Genomic DNA, 26,564 nt, shown 5'->3' with positions numbered 1-26,564 from the left:
TTATCTTCATCAGATTGGTCTGTCTCTCTGTGGGGACTGTCTGCAGGGGCTGGATTCTGGGAAGGGAATTCTGATCTTTTGAAGTTTGTCTCCACTGTGCGTGGCCTCCACTAAATACTCAAACCTTAACATGAGACATAATGCAGAGGGGGATGTAGGCATAGTGCAGGCCTGTCAATCTCATGTGTGTGAAGTAGAATTCACCCCATCCAACACCCAGAGTCAGAGAGGAATCACTCACACTACTTGGACCTGCCCAATTCCTACTTCCCTTAGAAATTTTCTTTACGACTTGTAGGGTGTAGTATCCTGTGTCCTCTGGGTGAACTTCTGGAACAGCAGGGATCCATTGGAGTGTATTGCCTCTTACCCACTGTATACAGGCCCTGGAGTAATTTCTTGTGTGTTTATCACACATGATGCAATTTGTTGATTGGGCTTTACTCTGTCTGCTTTGTACCAGACATAGCCTTCAAGATTCCAAGACAGATTGTGGACAAGGAGAATAACATCCTTTCCTTCATCAGCATTGGACAGCACCAATTCAATAGTGAGTTGGGCACTGGTAGATGGGTTCCAGAACGTTAAGAGTGAGACTAGGAAGGAAGAGAGAGAGAGATTAATTAATATTTGGACCTATGTATTGGGATGGAAAGATGAGGCCCTGGGTCCTTAGCAGGTCTCTTCATCTCTTAGACTTGGATTGTGTGCATACGTGTGTGTGTTTCTCCTACTTGTCAAGGTCAGAAGCACGACCATTACTTCAGCCCCTCTGAACTTGTTATTTCCTCTGTTCCCAATCTTCTTCCCCAGGTGTCTGCCTAGCTCACTCCTTCCCTGCACTTAGTGCCCTGCTCACGCTCAGGCGCATCCTTTGGAGATGCTTTCCATGACCACCTGCTCTAAAGATCCTCTGTCTTCACTTTCTGACCTTTCCCTTCTCTGTTCCCTCCATGACACTTGTCAGTCACTGATATCACATTCTAGATCTCTTTGCTTGTCTGTCTTCCTCCACGTGGTATATGAGCTCAGTCCAGGCAGGGATTGGTCTGATCTTGTTGTCCCCCCAGTGCCTGGAACAAGCTGCAAATACCTGTGGGTGAATGAATGAGTGTTCCCAGGGCCTTCCACATCTTGGTATTTATTTGTCAATTCCTGAGGTTTATTAGTAAGAACAAAGTTTAGTGACCCTGGCTATTTTTTTTCTGAAGTTTCAGTCTCATATAGTTATCTTATTTTCAAAATGTAACTTGGAAAAAATACAGCGATTGATGTTCTCCTGCCTCTCACCAATTCCAGTTCACTAAGAATTTCCTGTTGCTAAGCCCCTCCCCCATCCTACTCTGCTCCCATGTCCTCTCTCCTCAGGTCCAAACAGAAGTCCTCTCTCCCCTCTCAGAGCCCTATCCTCTCCAGGAGACCCCAACCAGCCTCTGTTCTCCCACCTCCTGCCCACCCTTGGGGAATCATCCCATCTTACTTGCCAGCAGGAGCCCCTGCCAGGAGACATACCCCCGGTGGGAGGGGGCAGAGGGGTGCTCCATGCTGTCTGCTGCCTGCTCTGTCCCTCCTTCTGTGAGAAGTGCTTGGGCTCCAGAAATGCTCACAAGCGCTGCTGTCCAGATGCTTCAGCTCTGTAGTCCTTCCTCCCACTGCACCGAGCCTTTTCCCAGGGCAGGAGCCTGTGACAGAGTCTCTGTCCAGGTCCCTCCCTCTCTCTCCTCTCATTCCAGTCTCCCTCGTCCCCTCTTTCTCCTTTCCTTTCTGTCCAGGGTCAGTCTCCACTGCAGCCCTTTCTCTTTCACACTTGACTTTCCCCTTCAGAGCAGGAGGTCTGGGGCTACATCAAGAACTCTTGTCGCAGGGATGTCAACCCTGCTCTGTGTCAGAATCACCTATAGAACTTTATGAAGATTGTGAATGCCTAGATGGCATAATAGAAATGCTACTTTAGCTGCTGCCCAGGTTTGTGGCTACCCAGTCAGGCTGAGGCTCCATTTTGTGGGGTTAGGGTAGCCTCTTTCCTTCTCCTGTTCAGAGTCTCAAGATTCTGTTAAAATGCAGATTCTGACCCAGCATGTGTTGGGTGGACCCGAGTGTGTGCATCTAACAAGCTCTCAGGTGCTGCTGATCACATTGGCCTGCAGAGAACACTTTCAATAGCAAGACTGATGGGGAACCCGAACCCTGAGAGGGTGACCCACTCAATCCAAGCATTGGCCTCTGCTGTGTCCTATCCTTTGTGTCTGTCACCACCACACAGAACTCAGGGAGCTCCAAACCCCAGGGGTATTATTTCTGTTTGTGACACAGAAACCCAGCTGGCACCAAATGCTCTGGGAAGATTGGATTTCTTCCCAGCCACAAGGTCATAGAGATGACTCTGGGGGTGAGAACGGGACAAACTAAGTGATGACTGGTAAGGGGACCAGCCTTCCCTCTCTAGGTGTCACCAGCCTGGCCTCTGCTTTCAGGGACAGACACCTAGTACTGGTGTTTGAGAAGCAGCAGTTCCCAAGTGTGAAGGGGGAGGTTTCCTGTGTGTTCTGGATGAGAAGGCGGTGGTGGTGGGAGGTCAGGTGGCTGTGGGCTCCTTGGTCCTCAGGGGAAGGCTTCAGGGAGACCACCACCGTCTCCATGTCTGTTTGCTCAGCTGTGGCTCATAGCCTGCCCATGTGCTCCCTGACTGTCCTGGGGGACTCTGCCCTCTGCCTGGCTAACTTTCCTGTGGTCCTTCCACCTTTCCCATGGGTGGTACCAGGCAGGGAGTGGGGAGCTGCACAGGGACCTCTGACAGAGCAGGGTGCTCTGAGGCTCTTAGAAGTGACAGGTGGGACAGAGCAGGCACATAGGAGGGGCCCAGAAGGGTCTGTTAGAGGGATGTTTGGAAATCAGTTTCCTTCTTCCCCTCCTTGGCCAAAGCCAGGTTCATGTGTTAATTTCCTGTGTATTGTCTCTGTGTCACAATGCCCCCCAATGCCCCCCACCCCTAGAAGGTATGAAGAGACCTGTGGCCAATGTCATGGGCTGCACCAGGGATGCTGACCAGGCTCCAGAGGATGTGAGGGGATCCTAAACCCTGGACAGAGGTGGGCTCTGACCTCTAGGCTGAGAGGCTAGTAAGTTTGCGTCCTGTGCTTTGGGGATCCCAGACTGCCTGACTCCATCAACTGCAGGGTGAGCCCAGGGAGAGGAAAGGTTTTGTCCACAGGATTCCTTGTCTAGTGTCAGAAGAACTACCCCTGGGGGATGTGCTGTCTTAGGATGGGCTTTCTGTCTCTAAGATTTAAAAGGTGGGCTTGGCAGGGTATCTATTGAACCTTTCAGGAGAGGACACTGGCCTGGGGGCTGGATCCCAGAATGTCCTGTTTCCTCCATCACAACACTGGGGTATTACCTCAAGTCTTCTGTGTCTCTGTCTGTCATATTCTCAAGGCCTCCTCAGAGGGCCCAGGAGCTGGAGACTCAGACATGGGATCCAATGGGTTCCTCTGTTAGGAGAGGGGAGGCCCCCATGGAACCCACAGCCCCTCTGAGATGGAGCAAATGCAGATCCTGGTTCTCCTGTTCTATCCTGGATGGGAAGTTCCTCTCATTCCCCAAGATGCCTTGAGCTGGTGGTATGTCTTCAGGAGACCACAGCCAGCTGTCCCCATTGACCAGGGGCCATGGATGTGGGTAGTTGTCGCCTGATTCTTTTGAGGTCAGGGTGGGGCTCCCTCCTCTCCTGGTGGTAAGTCCACCTGATGTTGACAATTCAGAGTTTGTACCAGGTCAGGTCTCTGCAAGAAGGGGAAGGACACAGGTTGCTGGCTCAGGCCCTCCAGGAAGAGAAGTCACTCACAAGGCAGAGATAGGGAGGGGTATAATTTTCTGGGAATGAATGAGGATCTGACTCCTCACTGTTAGAAGACCCCTGCCCTCCCTCTTGGCTGTACAAGGGGTATAGGTCCATATCTGAGACAGCTTCAGGCTCTTGCTGGCCTCCTCCCATGCTGATGGCAGTATCACTGTGCCTACACAGAGCATGCAGGGGAGTGATGGGCTTCCACTGTGTGTTTTCCTTCATCCATCTGATGAGTATTTACTGAGCATCTGTGATGTGTCAGGGCCTGGTATTGGCCCTGGGAACTCCACAGAGAACAGGACACCCATAGGGCCCTGACCATGGAGTTTACCTTGTGATGGGGAGACAGGCCCTCAGAGAAAATCATGAAACTAAGGAGTTAATTCTAATCCAGAGAAAAGCCCTGAAGGGAGTGTCTGGTGCATCCGTAGCATGTAATGGAGTCTCAAGTGGTCTGGGGATCACCAAGAACATCCTTGAAGAAGTGATCTTTTGGCTAAGACCTGAAGCATGAGTGGATGTTCACCCCATGAAGGACAGAGGGTGTGGAGGGAGGGACCAGCCTTCAGGTGGCAGATGCCTGGCTGGATGGAGGGACTGACAGCGTCCAGTTTGGGGAGCTTAGAGAGCGAGAAGAATAATTGACTGAGTGAGGCTGGTGAGGGTCAGACCCTGCTGGGCTGTGGGTGATGCTGAGGGAGGTCAGCAGCCCCCTGGGGAGGCTCGAGTCTGTGGAGTAGCTCTGCCACTCTCTGGTGGACAAGGAATAAAGTGTAGCAGGAAAAGTCTGATGCATCAAATAGTTTTTATTGAGACATCTCAAGCATTTTTCGGGTGTTTACAGATAATTTTAATGCTGACTCATGTCCCACTCTTAAATTTTCAATCTCTCTCATCCTGGATCTTCTCTTATCTACCCCAACAAGATTTCATCCACCTTAAGATGTGTGCTCTAATACAAGGCCAAATTCTGTCTACCCAGGGGGATCTAGTTACAACTTGCATGGCCCTGGAGCCAAGCAGGAGTGCCTGCAAGTAGGCGTAGGGAGGAGCAATGTCTGTGTGTCCTCCCTGAGCCAGAGTGTTCAGGCAGACTAGGCTTCATTCCCTCCTCTCCTCCTCGCCCCAATGACGTCAGAGCAGTGGGGCAGAGCCAGATGGAATCAGAAGTCCAGATGTGTTTATCCACACCCCTGATGATGAATTTGAGGCTGTTTCCCACTTTTCATATTGACCATCGATTCTGGAGTGAATACCCTCACCCACACATCTCTTTGCCCCATGTGGAGTATTATCCAGGAGCTCATTCATTCAGCACATATTTATGAATCACCCTATGCCAGGCTGAGGGCTGGTTGCTGGATTCGGTAGAGACAGGACAAAGCTCAGGTAGGCTCTTAGGACTGGGGTACTGGTCAGCATGTGTGCATATTAAACAACACGAGGCCAACATTGTTGTCTGTACTAAACTGCAATCCTATCAGGAGTATATGAAAATGTTTTTGATATCCTCACCTTTCTTGGAATAATCCTGTGAGGAGAAATTTCAAGTGTCCATATGTCCATCTCTGTCCACACACCATCCCTCATTTATCCTTTTAACCATCCACCCATTTATCTTTTCACTAAATGCTTTTAGCGATACCTCTGTGGTAGACCAGATGCCAGGGGGCTCTGAGATTCCCCTGAACAGCTCCTTCTGCTGGTCCCTCCAGGAATCTTGATTCTACAAGTGGTATGCCTGAGCACAGTTAAGTCCTGAAGAACCTGACATAACCACCCAAGGCCAAGTAGTGAGTAGTGGGTGTTCTAGGAGAGGTCATCACATCCATGTGCCAGCTCAGGGAAGACTGAGGGGAGAAAGTGGCTAATGAATTTGGTGTTAAGGCAGGAGGACAGGTAGGGTTAGGCTGATAGAGAAGGGGAAGGAGGGCATCTCAGGCAAAACAAAAGGCTGGAACCTACCTGCATGACCAAGAACAGCAAGGAGTTCATCCTGGGTACAACTTTGAACTTGGGATTGAACTTGGGGACTGGATTGATGAGCAGAGGTGTGTACGTTTTTCCCCATTATAGATATGAAGAGGGCTGGGGTCTGGAGCGGTAGCCAGGTGGTGGGTTGTTCTAGTATCTGTACCATCCAGTACCTTACCATGTAGGGGGCCAGCATAGATCTTGGGGAAGGAGATGGTGTTCTGAGGTAGCCTGTGGTATCCACTGACCCCATGGAGGGAGAAAAGGGATGAGGACACCCCTGCACACCTAAACCTCAGACATGCAGAGCTGCACGTGTTTCTCCCAGTGACTTTCTTCAGACTTATGCCTTGACTGAAGGTGTCATAGCTGTTGTGGTTGTCATTGTTTTGAGGTCTAAATGAAAGAGACCTTGGTATCCAAGCACCCAGAGCATAAGGCCCTCGTGCGGGGAGTGTCAGATTGTGCCAAGCAGGTTCATGTGGTCAGAGTGTGAAGGACTTATGGAAGGGCAGATCCTCAACTCTAACTGGCAGGAGCTGTGTCTGTGTCCAGGAGAGATTATGAGAGTGACCCAGGACAGAGACGGGGTGCACAACAGGGCACAGAGGATGCTGGTGACTACTCAGATGTGGGATGGGAGGTGATGTCTGTCTCCATGAAAGGCAGGGGAGGCCCCCTGGGTACCCAGATGACACTTAAACTGGGTATCTTCAGTGGTTTGAGTGAGCGACCCGCAGGGACACTGGATGAAGTGGACCTGAGCCCCTGGGAAGGGCAGGCCTGGGTGTGTGGGATCAGAGTTACCTCTGTGAATGGGGTATTTATGGGAAAGAGGAAGATGAGAATGACTGTGAGGGCCCCAGTCTTTTCTCTTCCCCTGGGGTTTACAGACAGATGGAGGAACCCTCAGGTGTTGGGTTCTACCCTGGGAGATTGGTCTTCATGCCCAACTTTCCCTCGGGAGGAGCATTTGCTTTGCAGGGAAGGACACCAGGCATGGGGTTCAGTCTGGAGAAGCAGGGAGAGTAGCCCAGGGCATGGCTCAGTCCTGCTGCCTGGAGTGTTCACCTAGAGCTTGGGGAACAGGATGCTGTGCTCAGGGGGTGCTTCAGGCTGGGTGATGGGTCTGTTTCAAGGTCAGGCACTGAGGGGGAGAAGTTAATTATGAAAGGTTCCCCCCTATTCTAGGCAAGACAGTGGCTTGACTCTCAGGGACAGAGAGATTCCCTGAGAGGCTGGAGCAGGCTCTCAGTCCCTCAGGGCCACCCTCTAGATGCAGCTGTCTGCCATGTGGGGAGTTTTAAATAATCTTTATCAAAAAGGTTACAGGAGACCATGAAAGAACTTATATATTGTCAAAAGGTTCAGTTCACCGAAAAGATAAAACACTTATGAACATATATGCACCTAACAACACAGTACCAAAATAGATGTAGCAAAAATGGACAGAATTAAAGGGAGAAATAGTTCTACAATAATAGTTGGAGACTTCAAAACCACACTTTTGATAATGGATCGAACAGCCACATAGAAAATCAATAAGGAAATAGAGGACTTTAACACTATAAATAGAGGACAACAATATAAACCAATGAGACCTAACAGACCCATATAGAATATTCCATCCTGAGAGTTTATCTTGTGCAGGGTATGGTGCTCAGTGCTCCCACCTCTCATCACACATAACTACTGTGCATCTTCTGAGGGACATTGTGTCATCCCCACTTTGGTGATGATGCCTCTGGGACTGACAAGCGGTGGGGTCTGAAGTTGAATATGACCTTAAGCCAACAATACTGACAATGTCAGTTCACATTTTTGAGCACATACTGACTCAATAAAGTCCTCTATGGACTTTCTACCTTCATTTAATTAAGAATTCACATATTCTGTAGAGTAAGTGCATCATAACCATTGCTTAAAATGTAAGAAAAATTTGATTTAGAGTTTAATAAGTCATGGAATAGGATGTGGACCGATACTTCTCAGCTAGTCAGACATGATCATTTTTGCTGGGACTGACCCAGTTGGAGACCACACACTGATAATCCCTGGTATTCTCTCTCTTGACAGGGTCTGTGGTGAGGGTGCTGTGGTCCCAGGACTGCTTCATCCTCTCCATGAGTCACAGACTCTGGTCATTGAGGAACTACTAGATGGAGATTCCAGTGCCATTTGTAAGACAGGGAAGGACCATGGCGTCCTTATATTCTATGACTGTGGTGTTGCTGGCTCAGATGAAGGGCTGCGCCACTGAGCCTGGAAAAACAGAGGAGGTGACTAACTGGGAGTGGGGGTCCTGGGGCCGTGCTCCTTCCTCAGAGATCTCATCCAGGTCAAGGTCCACTGTGAGTACTATAAAGGTCACCCAGAGCATGACCTTGACCCCTGCACAATGTTGTGTATCTTTGTTCAAGTGACTATCTGTAAAGAGAACGGCACATCCTCTCTGATTTCCAGATCACCCCAGGATGACCCCTGACTGGTCCCCCTGGACATCTCTGCATTGTCAGCACCAGGAACCTCTTCTCAGTATACATGTCCAACAACCTCATCATCAGGTAGAATTTTTGTCCCATAGATTTTTATATGGCCTTTTCCTAGAACTTCCTGTGCCATTATAAAGGATCAAGCCCTGCTCATTATATACACTTCCATGTGTTTGGGGGAAATTAAGCCTGCAAGCCCTGTCCACCTGTGGGGCCAGGACAGCTTTACATAAGTAGAGAAGGTATTTACTTTTTGTTAAGTAGTGTATTAGGGAATCAGGATGGCCTAGTTAGTCTTCATGGCCTTAGAGAGTTTCCAATTTAAATGATTTCTTACTCTGAAGAAATCTTTTATTCCTGGCCCGTGGATTTAATATCATGGTGAAGGAAATTTTGAGAGAGAAGTGGTTATGGTCTAACAAAAGGCTGTACACTTGGTCCTCCTATAAATGGTATACTTTTGGGCACTGTCTTTTGGCATACAGGCTGGTAAATAACTACTTCCAGGCTCTTTTGAGAAAATCAGAGAGATCTTCACCCCAGGCTCAGTCCCTATGCTCCAGAGACCGCTTGCCAGAGGCTGTGGTCTTTTGGCTGTGGTCCTACCCTGGGTGGTGACAGAATATAGGATCTGCTATTACATAGTATAGTTGAGGATAAAGGGCTCCTGTATGGATTGCTGAGGCCTCTGATTGATAAGTCAAGAATACTGTGTGGGCAGGTTAGAGGTTGTGTGGCAGGAGAAGCTGAAGTTTGCCCCTGGATGGTAATAAGAGTCTGAGGGAGAAATGGCGGGGCATCCAGGCCATCTGGAGCAAACAGAATAAAGCCACATGTGCTGTAATCAGAGGGGAGGGGACTGGGCATTTGAGCACAAATAACACATGGTGGACCAGGAGCAAGTCTGGCAGTCAGGTGAGTACATGCATCCCCTGGAGATATTGTAGGTTCCATTCCAGACCACTGCAATAAAGCAGATATCACAATAAAGCAAGTCCCACAAATGTTTTGGTTTCCAAGTACAAGTAAAAGTATGTTTATACTATACTGTAGTCTATTAAGTGTACAATAGCATTATGTCTAAAAAAACAACATACATACCTTAATTTAAAATATTTTATTGCTAAAAATGCTAACTATTATCTGAGCCTTCATCATGTTGCAATCTTTTTGCTGATAGAAGGGCTTGCTTCAGTGCTGATGGCTGCTGATTGATGATGGTGGTGGTTGCTGAAGGTCAGGGTGGCTGTGGAAATTTCTTTCTTATCTTTTTGTGAGGAAGAATGGCCCTAACATCTGCGGCAATCTTCCTCTATTTTACGTGGGATGCTGCCACAATGTGGCCTGACGAGCAGTGCTAGGTCCATACCCGGGATCCAAACCTGTGAACACCAGGCCACAGAAGCAGAGTGCATGAACTTAATCACTACACACCAGGCTGGCCCAGGCAATTTCTTAAAATAAGACAACTATGAAGTTTGCCACATCAATTGACTCTTCCTTTCATGGGCGATTTCTTTGTAGCGTGTGATACTGTTTGATACCATTTTACCCACAGTAGAACTTCTTTCAAATTGAGTCAATCCTCTCAAACCTTGCTGCTGCTTTATCAACTAAATTTATGTAACATTCAAATTTTTTGTTGTCGTTTCAACAACCTTCACAGCATCTTCACCAGGAGTAGATTCCATCTCAAGAAACCACTTTCTTTGCTCATCCATAAAAAGCAACCCCTCATGTATTAAACTTTTATCATGAGATTGCAGCAATTCAGTCACATCTTCAGGCTCCACTCCTTTTTATTTTGAGGAAGATTAGCCCTGATCTAACTACTGCCAATCCTCCTCCTTTTGCTGAGGAAGACTGGCCCTGAGCTAACATCCATGCCCATCTTCCTCTACTTTGTATGTGGGACGCCTACCACAGCATGGCTTGCCAAGCGGTGCCATGTCCACACTCGGGATCCGAACCGGTAAACCCCGGGCCGACAAAGCGGAATGTATGCACTTAACCACTGTGCCATGGGGCTGGCCCCTCAGGCTCCACTTCTAAATCTAGTTCTCTTGCTATTTCCATCACAACTGCAGTTAATTACTCCACTGAAGTCTTGAACCCCTCAAATCATCCATGAGGGTTGGAATCAGCTTCTTCCAAACTCCTGTTAATGTTGATATTTTGACCTTTTCCCATGAATCATGAATGTTCTTAATGACATCTAGAATGGTGAATCCTTTGCAGAAGATTTTCAGTTACTTTTCCCAGATCCATAAGAGGAGTCACTATCTGTGTTAGCTATAGCCTCACAAAATGTATTTCTGGTTCTTGTTCTTGTTCTTCTCCTCTTCCTCCTCCACCTCTTCCTCCTCTTCTTCTTCCTAAACTTCTTCCTCTTCTTCTTCTTTTTGGTGAGGAAGATGGGTCCTTGAGGAAGACTGTCACTGAGGTAACATCTGTGGCAATCTTCCTCTATTTTATGAGTGGGACGCTGAAACAGCATCATGTGATGAGTGGTGCATAGGTCTGCACCCAGGATCTGAATCTGCAAACCCTAGGGCTGAAGTGGAGCATGCAAACTTAACCACTATGCCACCAGGCCAGCCCCACAAAATGTATTTCTTAAATAATAAGACTTGAAGGTCAAAATTACTCCTTGACCATGGGCTTCAGAATGGATATTAATAGATACAAAAACGATATTAATCTTATTGTACATCATCAGAGCTCTTGAGTGACCAGGTGCATTGTCAACGAGCAGTAATATTTTGAAAGGATTCTTTTTTTCTAAGCAGTAGATCTCAACAATGCGCTGAAAATATTCAGTAAACCGTGTTGTAAACAGATGTGCTGTCGTCCAGGCTTTGTTCTCCCATTTATAGTGCACAGGGAAAGTAGATTTAGCATAATTCTTGAGGGCTGTAGGATTTTTGGAATGGCAAATGAGCACTGATCTCAACTTAAAGTCAGCAGCTGCATTAGGCCCTAATAAGAGTCAGCCTGTCCTTTGAAGCTTTGAAGCCAGGCATTGACTTCTCTCTAGCTATCAAGTCCTAGATGGCATCTTCTTCCAATATAAGGCTGTTTCATCTACATTAAAAATACACTGTTTGCTGTGGCCACCTTCATTAGTTATCTCAGCTAGATCTTCTGATAACTCACTGCAGTTTCTACATCACCACTTGCAGCTTCACCTTGCACTTTTATGTTAAGGAGATGGCTTCTTTCCTTAAATCTCATGAACCAGCTTCTGCTAGCTTCAAACCTTTCTTCTGCAGCTTCCTTACCCCTCAGCCACCTTAGATTTGAAAGGAGTTAGGGCCTTTATCTGGATTACGAGAAGGCTTTGGCTTATGAGAAGGCTAGTTTGATCTATCCAGACACTAAAACTTTCTCCATATCAGCAATAAAGCTGTTTCTTTTTCTTATCATTTGTGTCTTTACTGGAAGACTGCTTTTAATTTCCTTCAAGAACTTTTCCTTTGTATTCACAAACCGGCTAAATGTTGGTACAAGAGCCCTAGCTTTTGGCCAGTCTTGGCTTTTGCCGTGCCTTCCTCACTAAGCTTAATCTTTTCTAGCTTTTGATTTAAAGTGAGAGACGTGTGACTTTTTTATTCACTTGAACACTTTGAGGCCATTGTAGGTTTATTAATTGGCCTAATTTCAACACTGTTGTATCTGAGGGTCTAGGGAGTCCCAAGGAGAGGGAGAGAGACAAGGGAACAGGTGGTTCGTGGAGCAGTCAGAACACACAACATTTATGGGTTATGTTCACCATCTTATATGGGCACAGTTAGTGGTGCCCCAAAACAATTACAACAGTAGCATCAAAGATCACAAGATCACCAAAAAAAATAAAACAATAATGAAAAAGTTTGAAATATTGCAAGAATAACCTAAATGTGACACAGACACACGAAGTGAGCACATGCTGTTGGAAAAATGGTACTGATAGACTTCCTTGACACAGTGTTGCCACAAATCTTCAATCTGTAAAAACTGCAATATCTGCAAAGTGCAGTAAAGTGAAGTGCAATAAAATGAGGTATGACTGTACTCAGGCCTTGAGGTGGGGCAGTTCTGCCCAGGTGACAATCACTGACATGAGCCAGTGATCCCATAAATGTCAGAACATGAGTCCAAGGAATGAACTAGAAAAGAGTGAGGGGGACAGGCAGGAGCTGGCTGGGTTTGGCAGCAGAACCATGTGCTTTGCCTTTTAATGTCACCTTCTCTTTGCTGAGGGCAGTGAAGACCATGTTGATCTTCCCTGAAATAAATGTGGATGCTTGCAAATGCAGAAGGTGACAGGAAGAAAGTGGGTGGCATGAATTTGTTGAATATTGGTTCTAATGGACCATCTGTGTTTGAGGATATGAGACAAATTTGTGGAGAGATTAAATTTCTTCCGTATGTGAAAATTATTACTGATGGCCTAAAGATCTAATACCAATTTGCTAGAATAGCAGTTGGGTTCTTGAGAACACTGTAAGGCCACAGGCTTGCTCTGAAACACAAAAAGAATCACATTATGATCAAAGGAAAATGCTAAAATGGGCTTGAAATCGGTGACTCTCTGAGTAGAGAGGGACATGTGAGTCCTGGTAAGAGGACAGAATTGGTGAAGTTAAGTCTGAGGTGTTTCTTTTATCTAAAGGGCAGAATTATACCAAGTTAGTAGAAATGATATATGTTATGTCAGTAAATTTAGGAAAGAGAGTCCCTGTCACCAGTTTCTATGGTTCGGGAGGCAAATGAGGAGGAACCCCCACACAGGCAAGTGGCATGCTTTTGTCTTTCCTTTGACCTCAGGAAAGACAACTAGAGTTTTATCAAATATGTCCAAATTGAGCAGCATCTAAGTGAAAGGACGGTGGCTGGTGGATCTCACCGTCTGTGAGCATCCCACCCTGTGGTAAAGGTGTCATCTTGAGGACCCACGCGTGTGAAATAGGCAGTAAACCAGTCAGACAGTGCAGGGTCTAGCCAGCCCCACTTTGGGAAGGTCTCAGGAACCACTGGAGGAACAGCGGCCTCACCAGGATGAGGATGTGAGTCAGGAGTCAAAGGGGTGAAGTAGCCTGTGAGCTTTTGGGGACTGCAGACCTGTCCTTCTGCCTTTGACTCCCTGGTTGAGTCATGTAGAGAGTAGACCAAGGGGTCACACATCCCTGACACATGGCACATTCCATTTGTTGATCATGGAGGAAAAGAGCCCTGGATAGGAGCAGAAGCTCTTTCTCCTGGTGACTTGGGGAACTGGCTCATGGTAGAGCTCAAGGGGCTGCTGCTCCCACTGATTTCTGTGTCCTTTACTATTGCCCAGGAGGGTGGGCCCGTCCACAGGTGTCAACAGGAGAATCTGGGGAAGGCTTGAGGGTGGAGGGAGCTGTGCAGAGCAGAGGAAGTTCCAGCTGGAATGAAGTGGGAGGAAGATGAGGGACATGGAAGGGGCAGTGAGAGGAAGAAATATCCAAGGCCATAAGCAGTGGGGGTTACAAGCGACTTCAAAGACCTAAGAGCCCAAGAGCCCATGGCTGCCCCAGGGGACTAGAACAGCTTTGAAAACCCTCCCATGGCTGAGCAGCCTCACAGTCATCATGAGAGTGTCTTCTCAGAGTGGCCTTAAGGGTTGGTGGTCAGAGAATGGAACATGGGTCTCAACCACTAAGAGACAGACAGGGGACAGGTGTGTCCAGAACTTCCTAGGACTCTGCACCCAGATTCCAGTCTCTGAAAAGACTATAAGTCATTTGTTATTCTTTCACCATTCACTCCTTCCCTCCATCAAAGTCAATTGGGATTTTATTACATGTGGGCCCTGTGCTGGATGCAGGTGTAGAGTGGGAAGTAAGAAAGCAAAGTCCTTTCCTTTCTACTCCAGTGGGAGTGAGAAAAATACATCAGGAAACAAATAAATGATATCAAGTCCAGTGTAGGGAGGTGTGGACCTAGGGGATAGCCTGGACATTCCCTGTGCTGACTCTGATTGCTGATGCAGGTAGTTTAGTTCTAGAGTAAATCCAGATGAATTCTCTAATTTCTCTCAGTCCCCAGACCACAATCTCTCTCTCTGAGCTGGGGATGCCTAGCAAGAAAGGATCTATCTCAGAGCTGGTTGTGGGATCCATAGATGCTGATAAGGCCCCTGTATGGAGGAGAGTATGGGGCTGTGGCTGCAACAGAAGTTGCAGGACTCTGATCTGTCACTCATGGTCTGTGTGACTCTGATTCAGTGACTATCTCCCTGTGCCTCAGTTTCCCCTCAATGAAGTAGAATAAATATTTGGCTGCCAGATTGTCAGTGAATTAACCTTAAAATATTCATAGTAGCTGACCTAAATCTTGGTGGAGCAGAGCTGCCTGAATAAATGGCATCTGTTACTGTTTGATTCCGAGAGACAATGCCCCTAGGCCTGATCCCTGGTGGATGAGGAGCTGCCAGTAGCATCTTCTCTCCTCTTCCTCTGCTAGGGGCACTGACCTTACTCTTGAGTGCCCTACGTCCTCCAGGGCAGTCAGCTAATGGCCTGGCAACCTTGTCCATCTGTGCTCTCCATCCTGAGTCTCGGTTGAAGGATCAGGCTCTGCCCCTGCCCAGATGTGGAACTTAGGACTGAGCCCTGGCTGGTGACCAGCTCAGGAGCCTGGGGACTCGGGCAGCTGGGAAACTGTTGCTCCAAGACAGCTCCATCCAGGAGGCCAAAATCCACTTCTGGCACGGACTCCCCAGCGTTACTGGAGTCAGGATCCCTGGGACCGGGGTCTGGGCAGAGGCTTCCCAGGCTGAGCTTCTCTTTGAGGATCCCAGGGGGCCCCTTAGGCCAGGCCTCGACTGAGCACTGAAGGATCTTTCTCAGGGTCATGGTCCCATGGAGGGGCCCAGGGGGCTGGACTGAAACTCATCTCCCTCTGCTGAGTTACTCCCATCAGACTGGTCCTTCTCTCTGCAGGGAATGTCTGCAGAGTCTGGATTGGGGGAAAGGAATTCCAAACTTTTGACGTGGTTCTCAATGGCCCCATTGCTCCTCCACAAGGGCCTCAAACAGGAAAATGGCTATACGTGTTCAGAGAATGAATAAAAGAAAGCAAGACGGATAACTGGGTGACACCTGCTTCTGCTCCCGCATAATTAATATGGGAGTGCTGTGAGTGTGAAGAAATGGACATTCACATACACTTGCAGTGGTGCATTGGTGCCATTTTTATACAAAGGTAATGTGTAGGTTCCTCTCCTAAATTTTTTGTCTTGAGAAAAAATTCACATACCTAAAATTTACCATTTTGAAGTGTGAGCCCATGGGAATGTGGCCCATCCAGTCCTTCCAGAGTTCTACTGTGCTGGAGTATAGACCCAGGGTGGCTAGATTTCTGCAGATCCTGTTAAGACGCAAATTCTGACTTGGCAAGTGTGGGGTGGACCTGAAAGTCTGCATCTAACAAGCTCTCAGGTGATGCTGATCACACTGGCCTGTGGAATATATTTTCAATACGAAGGCTAATGGGGACCCCTGTCCCCTGAGAGGATGACCCACCCATCCCAGCATTGACCTCTATTGTATCCTGTGTCCTGGCCTTGGGTTCTGTCAGTACCACATAGAGAACCAGGAGTCCCAAACTCAGGGGATTATTTTCTCTTGGGACACAGAAATCCAGCTGGGCACCAGGATGTTCCCAGTGTCCTCAAATGCTCTGGGAATGCTGGATTTACTCCTGGCAGGAAGATCGCAGAGATGACTCTGGGCATGAGAAAGGGGCAAGCTGAGTGATGACCAGTGAGGGTACCCACCCTCTATCTCCAGTGTCTCCAGCCTGGCCTCTGCTTTCAGGGATAGACACTCAATATAGGGTGTCACAGGAGCTGCAATTCTCGGGTGTGAAGGTAGAGGTTTCCCATGTGTCCTGGGTGAGAGGACAGTGGTGGTGGGAGATCAGGTGGCTGTGGGCTCCCTGATCCTTGGGGGAAAGTTTCAGGGAGACCCCCCCACCCAAGCATGTTGGTTGAGGTGTGGCTCAGAGCCTGTCTATTTGCTCCCTGATCATCCTGGGGGCCCCTGTCCTCTGACTGGCTGACTTTCCTGTGGTCATTCTGCCTTCCCCATGGGTGGTACCAGGCAGGGAGTGGGGAGATGCACACAGACCCCTGACAGATCAGGGTGCTCTGAGGCCCTTAGAAGGAACGGATAGGAAGGACCCAGAAGGGTCTTCCTGAGCAAGGGATAGAAGTCAGGCTCCTTCTTCACCTCCTTAGCCAAAGTCAGGTTCATGAGTTAATTTTCTGTGTGTCCCAATTTCGCCCCCCAAAGGGAATGCTGCCAGTGTCAGGGGCTGCACCAAGGATGCTGACCAGGCTCTAGAAGGTGTGCACTGGCACTGGGCCCTGGACAGACATGAGTTCTGATCTCCAGGCTGAAGGTCCTCTAAGCCTAGGTCCTGGTCACTGCTGGTTGCGAGGCTGCCCAACTCCATCCCAGTGTAGGGTGAGCCCAGGGAAAGGACAGGCATTGTCCAGTGGACTCCTAATCCAGTGTCCTGTGCTGCCTGGTTGATGTGCTGCCTCCGGAGAAGCTCTCTGTTCTGGTGGTTTCAAAGGAAGGGTGAGGGGTCTCTTGAGGCTTTCAAGAGAGAGTGAAGGGCTGGTCCCCAGAATGACCTGTGTTTCCCCAATCACAGCACTGGGGCATGGCATCCGAGTCATCTGTGTCCCTGTCTGTCATCTCCTCTAGGCCTTTCCACAGGGCCCAGGACCTAGATCAGTTCCACATGAAGACTCAGACAGGGGATCCTGTGGGTTCCTCTGTTAGGAGAGGGGAGGCTCCATGGGACCCTCAGCCCCTTTGACATGGAAGCAAACACAGGTCCTGGTTCTCCTATCCCATCCTGCATTGGAAGTTTCCCTTGTTCACTCTGCTGCCTTGGGCTGGTGAGATGTCTTCAGGGGACTACAACTAGTGTCCCCACAGACTTGAGACCCTTGAGGTGAGAAGTCACCCCCTGATTACTCTGAGGTCAGAGTGGGGCTCCCTCCTCCCCTTAGGGTAACTTTACCTGGGGTGGAGAATCCAGAGTTTGTGTCAGGTCAGGTCTCTGTGAGAAGAGGAAGAACACAGGCTATCAGCCCAGGCCGTCCAGGGAGAGAAGTCCCTCACAAGGTAGACATGGGAAGGGGGTGGGATTTTCTGGATGAATGGGGATCGAACCCCTCACTGTTAGGAGGCCCCTGTCCTCCCTCCTGACTCAACAAGGGGTAAAGGCCTCTCCCCGGGATAGCCACAGGCCTCCCATGCTGATGCCAATACCCCTGTGTGTACATGGAATGTGCTGTGACCTCCAGGTGTCATACAGGAGTGAAGGGCTTCCATTGTGTGGTTTCCTCAACCATTTGAGAAATTTATTTGACATGTTTATTAAGCATCTGTTACTGGGTGCAGACAGGGATGGCTGGATACCTGGCCTGGCTTAGGTCTGCTCCTTACAGACATTGTCGCTGGAGTGCAGGCTACTGTTCAGAGTCCCCACTTGGGCACAAGGAAGGGATCCGATGTCTCCATGTCTCATCAGGGATTAATTGTGGTGGCCTGCTCTCTGGATCTGCCTCCTGCTCTCATTTCCAGTTCCTGTCAAACCTCTGCCTCCCATCCTGGCACTGCCTGAGGCCTCAGCACTGCCTCTCTGGCACTGGGGTCTGGACACTGTCAGGTACTGAGCTGACCAAACCCTCTGTCTCATGTGACCCTCCTGGTGTTGGAGAGAAGGGCCAGGTGATGGGATCAGGGCTGCCTCCTGGGAAAGCACCTCCAAATCTCGGTGTCTTTATAAATCCATGGAGGCAAAATGCAAGGTTATATGAGAAGAACTGCATAAGTGCACCATGACCCAGAGGGTCACTGGAACAGAATTGTTGACTAGAATCACAGGGTACAGCCTGCCAGGGGTGCCAGAATCTTCTAAGAGCAGCTACTGTGTGCCAGGTATTGTGCTGGGTGCTTGACACAAAGATGCATGCGGTCCTTACAACAACCTTATGAGGCAGGTACTCTTAGTGTACCTATTTCACAGAGGAGCAAAGCAAGGCTCACAGATACTGTTACTTGCCCATGTCACCCAGCACCCAGTGAGTACCTGGTACCATAAGGAGCTAGAGTGACATGTGTGCCTCTAGGGGCTCACTTGTCACCTTATCCTACAAGGAAAACCCCACTGCTTAATCGTCCACGTGCCTAAAATTCAAATCACTTTTAATTGTTTTTGTGTATATTTGTTTGCATCCATTTAAATACTGTAAAATTAAAAACAATTTAAAATAAAACATATCCAATTGGAATAACTTTCATGTGTTAGTTGTGCTTTAAAATCTTTAAAATGTTAAAAAATGGTGGGAACAAAATGGATCCCTGAATGGAAGTGATTTTCGGTTGCCTGAGGGTCCTGCCACCCACCCAAGACTGGGAATCTCCTCCACTTCTTGAGGGCTGTCCAGTCTGCTGATTTCCCCACCCCAGGTTCCTAGGCCAGCCCCTGGAGTGGGGTATTACCCCCACAGACCTCAGTTAAAAGTCTAGAAAGAATCTAGGAGGGCTGGATTCCCACCTGAGGGCCCAACGGATTTCAGCGTCACTTTTGGGACTGAAAATCATGACACGTGGTAGGTCTTCTGAGTCATTTTCCAGGGTGCCTTTCTGGGAGAGGCTGTTTGGAAAGCTAAATCCTACAGGTCCTGGGGCTCCGAGATGACCTGGGGGACCAGAAGTCTGAGAGTTTCCAGATTTGGAAATCAAGGCTTTGTGGTAGGGACCAGGGATGCATACAGGGCAGAACCTGGAAGGTGATCTCTGCTTCCCTCTATGCCCAGGCCATGGCCTCTATCCTCCCCTAGGACTTTTGGTGTGCCAGGCTGTCCCTCATGGCCACCTTGGATGGGTGTGTGAAGTGAGGTCTCCACTCACCTGTCACGGGTCCCAAGTTGGTGTAGGAATTGTGTCTACTTGGCTTCAGGAAGGAGTTGAGCTATGAGGAGGTGCTCAGGTGCAGGTCTCAGAAGAGCAGAGCTGTGTCCCACTGCACCAGCCCCGTCATGACCAGCACCTTCTGGTCTGAGTCAGAGTGGTCCTCTGTCTCCCTATCTGTGGAGTTATGTGGGGCTGAGTTGGTCTCTTTTCTTTCTAGGCCTCTTCTCAACATCTAGAACTTCAGGCATCTGTGACCCCAAGGACCCAACAATATCTAATCGCTTCAGTAGGATCTCAGATTCCTTTTCTCAGCCCCTCCTCCCTCAGATCCAGGAGACTGGCCTGTAGCCCCTGTCCCTGCAGGATCCAGGCATCCAAGCACCACCAGGCCCCCAGCTCTGTGGGTGTGGCCTTACCAGCATAGGCGCTGACACACTTTGAGAGCACACTGAGGGGCAGCAGGGGGTCCATGAGGCTCAGAAGGCTGATGGGAGAGGCTGTGGACTGCAGCATTGTGGCCAGGTAGGCTCCCATGATGCCACCTGGCATCCCCACTCCATAGGCTGCTGCCTGAAGGGACACAGTGAAGCAGAGGTTGCTGCCTGCGCTGTTCCCTGTGAAGAATATCTGCTCAACTGTTGAGCCTGATTTGGAAAGGGGCTTAGTCACGTGTGGCAGGGAGAATCTTGACCTCTGGGCTAGGCACCCTGGGCTCTCAGAGGTGGGGTCTAGGGCCCCAACCCCAAGGTCTAGCCAACTGCAATTTTAGAGACTGGGTAAACTGAGGGAAGGATTTGGATCCATTAGGAGGACAGTGGCCAGAGGATTGGGCTGACTTCGGACATGGAGAGGCCCAGAGATCAGGTAGTTCTAGGGAAGCTTGGGAGGCTGGAGGTCAGAAGCAAGGGAAACAACAGATCAAGGGCTGTTTCAGGAGGGAGGTGCCTTCCTGGCCAGGAGATAGAAGGACAGGGCTTAGGCTGACAGCATTAAAGGGCCACAGGCCCTGTGCCGAGGGGTGTGGCCCCACCCTGCTCTGTGCCTCCCAAGATGTCAGAAGTGGGAGGTCAGAGGAGCTGGAAGAATAGGCTAGATCATAGGCCAGTGCAGGACAGCAGTGTTGGAGAAACAAGAGGAGGAAATAAAAGGTCAGGGTAGATGGGGAGTTGGAGGGGATGGAGCATCAGGGCTGGAGTAGGGAAGGAGGAGGCAGAAGGAGGAAGTGTTACAGGCTCTTAATACCTGCCCTGATGTTGGTCCCTCTACATTGAACCCATCATATATGGGGTTAAAACCAAAAGCATTCATCTGGTTCACTGCTTCTTTTGTTACACTCATGTAAATATCTGTCTCCTTAACCTTTGACTCTCTGAGCTTTACAACCCAATAAAAGTTACAAACTGTTAAAGCCCAGGTAGCCTCAAGCTAGACTCCCACTAAAGTTGTAGCTAATCACAGGTCCTTGAAGTTCTTTTACAGAAAAGCCAATGTCCAGAGAATATCAAGAAACTGAAGCTTCCCAGAGGAATTCACCAAGGACAGCCACCTGTAGAATTCCTTATCTATCCCCTCCCTGCAAGCAGCCTCTCAAGGGCAAACGCAGGCTGGTGGGAAAATACCAGACAGGAAGGCTACATGCACCTCCTCCCCTACCCAAAACTCCAAATAAAAATTACCTGTTTCTTAATGGGCAGCTAGCAATTCTTGAGGCACTAGCCCTTGCTTTGCTCCCTCTGCCTGGCAAAATAAACCTTCTCCTTTCCACTCAAGACTCCATTCTCATTATTTGGATTGGCATTAGGTTCAGAGACCAAACTTTCAGTTACAGGAGTGGTTGAGATGGAAGGTCAGGTGAGCCGTAGGGCAGCCAGAGAAGGTGCTGAGGCAGAGATGGAGGAGTTAGGTGGGGGCTGGGGGGTGAACAGGTGGCAGAGGGCTGGGTGGTAGGAGATAGAAGGGGTGGCTTTGGTGGGAGACTGAGTCTTGAGCCACTAGATGGCTCACTACCCCTGAAGTACCAGGTGGGGACTGAAGCAGGCTGGGGCAGGGAGGGGAAGCTGGTGGCAGTGAGGGGCCGGTGCTCACCAAGGAGGGCTCAGTGCTTGATGGCCCAGCAGTAGGCATAGAAGCACTCCTCCAGCGAGTGGGGAAAGGGGGCCTTGGGGGCCGAGGAGTAGTCGATGGAGAGGACGGGGGCACCCAGCTCCTGGGCCCAGCTCTTGAGGTAGGGCTCGTGGGATTTGGAGGTCTGGGCCATGAAGCCACCACCCTAGATGTGCGCTACCAGGGACTACTAGAGCTGGCTGCCTGCTGGGGTGTGGCCACAGCTCCAGGCTGTGTGGACCCTCTGACTTCACCAGGCTGCTGAGCTCCTCACTCTCCTGGGGGTGAGGAACAAGGAGGTGGCTGATGCTGGGGTGGCCTGCCTGGGCTTCATCCCACACAGCAGATGTGCTTAGAGAGACAAAAGGCTGGGCAGATGTGAGCAGCGAGAGTGGGAGGGCATCTGGGAGTGGGTCCTGGGGAGGGGGCTACTCATGCTCCTTGCTCCTTACCTACTCCAGCTTGAGGCAGGGGCCCAAGTGGCCCCATCAGGCCTGGTCTCCCTGGCTGACTCCATCAACTCTGCAGTCCCAGTGCGGGGGCCAATTTCAGCTACCAGGCCTCCTCCCTGAGGGCCAGTCCTTGCTACACTCCACCACCGGCACCCCACATCACCAAATCCTGGGCTCCCTCCTCTCTAGGTCCCACCCTCTGAGCAATCCTGGCCTCACTCCACTGCTGGTGGCCTGCCTCCAACCACTAGGGCCTATGACCTGGCCATGCCCCCTCACACACATTAAAGGGCTAGAGACCAGCAAAAATGCTTCCCTGGAGGCAGAAAAAAGTGTCCTTCTGGCAGGACTACTGGGGAGTCTCACAGGGATCACCCCAGTAGGGAAGCGTCGATATTCTCACGTGTTGTGTTGGCTCTCAGCCTCACCTTCCCACTCATCTTCCTATTGTTACGGAACCAGGTTCACTTTTGCCCATCTCCCAGAAAGCCACACACCAAGAGAAGGAGATTGCAGCAGAGAAAGGGTTTTAATCACAAGGTAGCCAAGTGAAGAAACGGAAGAAGAGCCTTAAATCCACCTCACCAAAAATGAGGACTCAGGGATATTTATGGGGTATGGGGCAAGGTGGTCTGAAATGTGAAGATGGATGATTGCAGGTGAGGAGAGGTGAGGTAATTGATGATCTGTACAAGCATAGTCAAATCGTGCCTCTTCCTATGACACATGTTCACAAAATGGTGGCATTAACGTGATCTGAGGGTGGAGTTTTTAGCCTCTTGATGTCAAAAGGTCATTTGTTGGGCATCTGTGCAGCCACGGATGGGTTGGTGGTCTAAACTGGCCAGATGTGGACAAAGGGTTCTAATTCCTGAAAAACAGCTCAAACACTCATTACCATGGTGACCCCAGCACTGGGGAGATGTTATCTGTATGAACCTTGTGGGAGTCAGATAGCATATTGCCTAAGCAGCACAGATAACAATGGGCTGGTGAAAAACTAAAAGCTATAATCAGTAATTGCGAAAAAGAAAAAACAATGTTTAGTTACTGGCTACTTAATCATCAATGACTAACTGTTTACCCGTTTCACCACAAAGGGATTTTGTGGAACAAGTCCCTGCCTGCCCGCTGCAAGCAGAGAGCAGGGGCGCCAATGGGCCCCTACTTGTGGGCAGTGGTGGGGCGCAGGAGGCTGGGAGGGCTAGGTCCTGGAGCAATTCAAAGCCAGGGCAGGACAGAAGCACTGGAGGCAGGGCTCTGCCTGCAAGCCCTGGGAGGAGGAAACCCGCCTTCTCCCCTGCACTTTGTGTCCTAGTTCTGCTACTGCTCTTTCTCTGGATTCTTTTCCACACCCTCTCCCCTGAGCAAGAATGGAAGGGAAGGGGAGAATGGTCAGCGCCTGCGCACTAATCCCAAGCCACAGGACCGCTGCGCGAAGTACAGGCGGTAGAGGGAGGGGCGCATGCCTGGGAAAAGGCGGGAGACAAGGGCAGGCTCCAGGCTCGCGCATGCGCATACAGTCAACTGCGGCTCAGGTGCCTGAGGGGAAGTGGCTTGGTCTCTGGCAGCGCTGTGGAGACGACGTGCCTTGAGTCTGGGTTCTGGAGGCCTGAAGAAACAGCTCTTCATCGTCACCGCCGGAAAAAGCAGACCTGGGACCCTCTTTCCCTCCCGACCCCCACCCTCGCCCTCCCAAAGCTGGCGAGCAGCCCTGAGAGACTCCCGTTCCGACTTCTCCGCCCTGGGAGACGCAGCCCTTCCGGGAGGACAGGCCTCGGCGAGAGCAGCGTGGCGGCCTGTGGACTCGCCCGACTGGGCTGCCCTGTTTGCCCTCAGGCCGCTTCAACGAGGGACCTCTCTGTCCGCGGATGGAACTTGCGCGCCTGCCTTCTGCATGGCGGGCTTCTGAGCCCAGGGAAGGAGGGTCGGGGCCTGAGCAGGAGCCGAGCCTGCACCGCCGGGCCCCTGCCCTCTTCGGAGGAGGGGAGGGAGAGCTGGCGGCCGCCGAGTCCTGGCCCGTCCCCCCCTCCGCTGCCCCCTCCATCCAGCCCCGACCTTGCCCGGACTTTGGCGGACCCCACAGCCCCTCTCGCAGGCTCCCTTCCTGAGAACAGCCCCAAGGCCATGAGGCCTGGCTGGCCTGCGACTCCCCTGGGGGGCAGCCTGGCCGGGGAGCGGTGTCTTCCTGGGAGCTCAGGATCCTAAGTCAGGACGGAACCCCCGAGGGTAAGGGTCCGCGTCAGCCTGTGTCGCCAGTGCCTGTGGCGGTGTCTGCACAGGGCTGTGCTGGGTGGTTTGGGGACGGGTGGGTGGATACTGGCAGGAGGGCAGCTTCCCTGGTTTCCTGGCCCCCAGCCCGGAGCCCTTGCCCACTTCTGTGTGATTGCACCCCAATCCTCCGTGGGGGGCAGCCTGGTGCAGGGGAAGAAGTCCCACCCTGGCTTGGATCCTGGCTGGGCCGCTTCCTCACTGCCCGGCCTCAGGCACAGCCTTCTCTTCTCTAGGCCTCAGCTTCCTCATCCGTCACTGGGGCTGGGGCTCTTTGTCTGGCAGGACTGTGGAGGGATCACCCGGGCTAACTGACATACCGGTGGTCCTTAGTACCCCTGACTGAATGAATGACTGTCCTGGGAGGCTCCCTGTCCCCCAGGCTCACACTCACTCGTGTGTCGGTAGTGTCTGTGCTTCTTGCTGGGGCTGTTCTTCTCAGGTGCTGATGTCCCACCACATCTTGACATCACTCCATAACCAGACTTCCCCTTGAAGGCGAGCTTCATTTACTGGGCCACTGTACTGTCCCACCCTCATGGATGGCGAATCGGTCCCTAAAAGAGACCCCTAATCTGATTCTGAGTCCGGATCTGTGACCCACTCAAAGCGTGTCTTCCACCCTGAGGCTGGTCGCTGTGAGGACAGTTGGTGCAGTTCTGATAGAAATCCCCACTCTGTCAAAGATCCCTGCTGGGATTTGTTTTGGCTCCCTGCACTGGAGCTGTTGGCTGGGCTGTAGGGTCTGACGCTCCTGGTGTCTCTTGGGACATAGATCCAATCTGGGCAGGTGGTCCATTTTGGGGTCCATGTCTAGGCTGGGCTGAAGGTGTTGATCCAGCTTCTCGCTGAGCTAGAGGTGGCTCTCCTGGGCCAGATCCTGTCTGGGCTGCACATCCCTCTCTCAAGTGTGGTTCCTATTGACTTCTAGATTCTGTTCCTGGCCCAGGTCTCCGCTGCAAGGCAGCTTTCTGTTGAATGAAGGGCACCCTTTGGGTGGGAGGTGATTGCTGTGGTGCAGGCTCCTGTGCGGCAAGAAATTCCTGCTGCAAAGCAGATTTTTGTTGGGTTCTAGGTTCCTGCTGGGATTCAGCTTCATGTTCAACAAGGGGGTCCTGCTGAGTGAAGGGCATTTGCTGTGAAGCAGGCTCCTGTTGGGTGTTGGGTCCCTGCTAAGTCTTAGATGCTGGCTGGGCTGTGGGTGCCTTTTCTGGCCCAGGCTCTGGCTGGGTGATTGGTGTCTAATGTGGCTCAAGTTCCCCGGCAAGCCTAGATTTGGACTTAGAACCTGGCTCCACTGTTGTTATTTCCCTCACAGGAGATGTTGATCTCTCGGGCTTCATTCTGCTGCCCCTCCTCCTTCATGCCTCCCTTGTCTCAGATGCCTCATTGATTCCTCATGATGGCATCTCCCTTTGGGTTCCACTCCTTCATCCTGACATCCCTGGTCTTCCTTTTGAAGGCAGTTGGCAAGTGGGCCGACCACTGCTGGCCCCCACTCCTGTGCCAGGTGCTGCACTTCTGTGCCTCCTGCTGTGGGAGGAGGGATTAGGAACAGGAGGCTGTGTGCCCAGCACTGTCCTACCAGAGGGGAGGGGCTTGTTTTCTTGTATCATAAATAGGGCCCCACCCCACTCACCACTCAGTTAAAATGTTTTTTCTCCTAAGGCAAGCATCCTAACTTAGTCCTCTGTTTCATCTGGGATGACAGAAGCCAGATTCTGGATGAGCGTTCCTTTTTTTTGTCCCTTTCTGATATTTGAGGAAAGGGCCCAATAGAGAAGCAGTCTCTATACTATTGTAGTAAACTTTTCTTCTTTACTCGTTCTTTCAAATGGTTACCAGTTTAATTTCCTTATATTATTGCTTTTATCATTTCACTGTTATGTTAAAAAAAATACTGTCTTCCCATTTTTACAGCTTGAAGCGCTTTTAAATGTCATTTGAGATCTTAACACAGCATCTCTCTAGTCTTGATGTGGTTCGGCATATATGTCATCTGTACTACATTGGAAGTTCACAGAGTACAATGACCAGTAATGATGATGATGATGACAATAATAAAGACTAAAGGCATTGTACATGCTAGGAAATTGTGCCAGGTTGTTTTTTAAATCTGTGTTTTCTTTTCTTTTTTTTTTTTTGCTGATGAAGATATTAGCCCTGACCTAACATCTGTTGCCAATATTCCTCCTTTCTTGCTTGAGGGAGATTAGCTCTGAGCTAACATTTGTGCTAGTCTTCCTCCATTTTATATAAGAGCATGTCTGAATCATTGCTATACCTACTTTCATTGCCCCACCTAGCTCTTACCCCGGAAAGTTTTGTTGAATGAGTAAAAGAGTGAAAAGTTGGGCAGTGGAGGGAAAGAGTGAGAGTGGTGGTGGGAAGAAGTGGGTGTAGAATCTGGGTGGGGTTTGGAGTGAACAGTGGATCATCTGGATTGAATGTGAGTTGCCAGACCCCATTTGAAAGAAAT

General features: G+C 50.1%; 1 long non-coding RNA gene and 1 pseudogene across 14 annotated transcripts in view; one reads left to right on the top strand and one right to left on the bottom strand.

Annotated features, from left to right (window-relative positions):
* The window catches only part of LOC123281330 (uncharacterized), a 222,573-nt gene that overhangs the window by 32,032 nt on the left and 163,977 nt on the right, over positions 1-26,564 (top strand). The gene's annotated exons all lie outside the window — the stretch shown is intronic.
* Positions 21,221-26,444, bottom strand: LOC106843834 (hormone-sensitive lipase pseudogene; annotated as a pseudogene).

The sequence above is a fragment of the Equus asinus genome, chromosome 26 (assembly GCF_041296235.1).
Source record: "Equus asinus isolate D_3611 breed Donkey chromosome 26, EquAss-T2T_v2, whole genome shotgun sequence".
Lineage (NCBI taxonomy): Eukaryota > Metazoa > Chordata > Mammalia > Perissodactyla > Equidae > Equus > Equus asinus.
The sequence above is the reverse complement of the archived record's forward strand: the minus strand, read 5'-3'. Positions and strand labels throughout refer to the sequence as shown.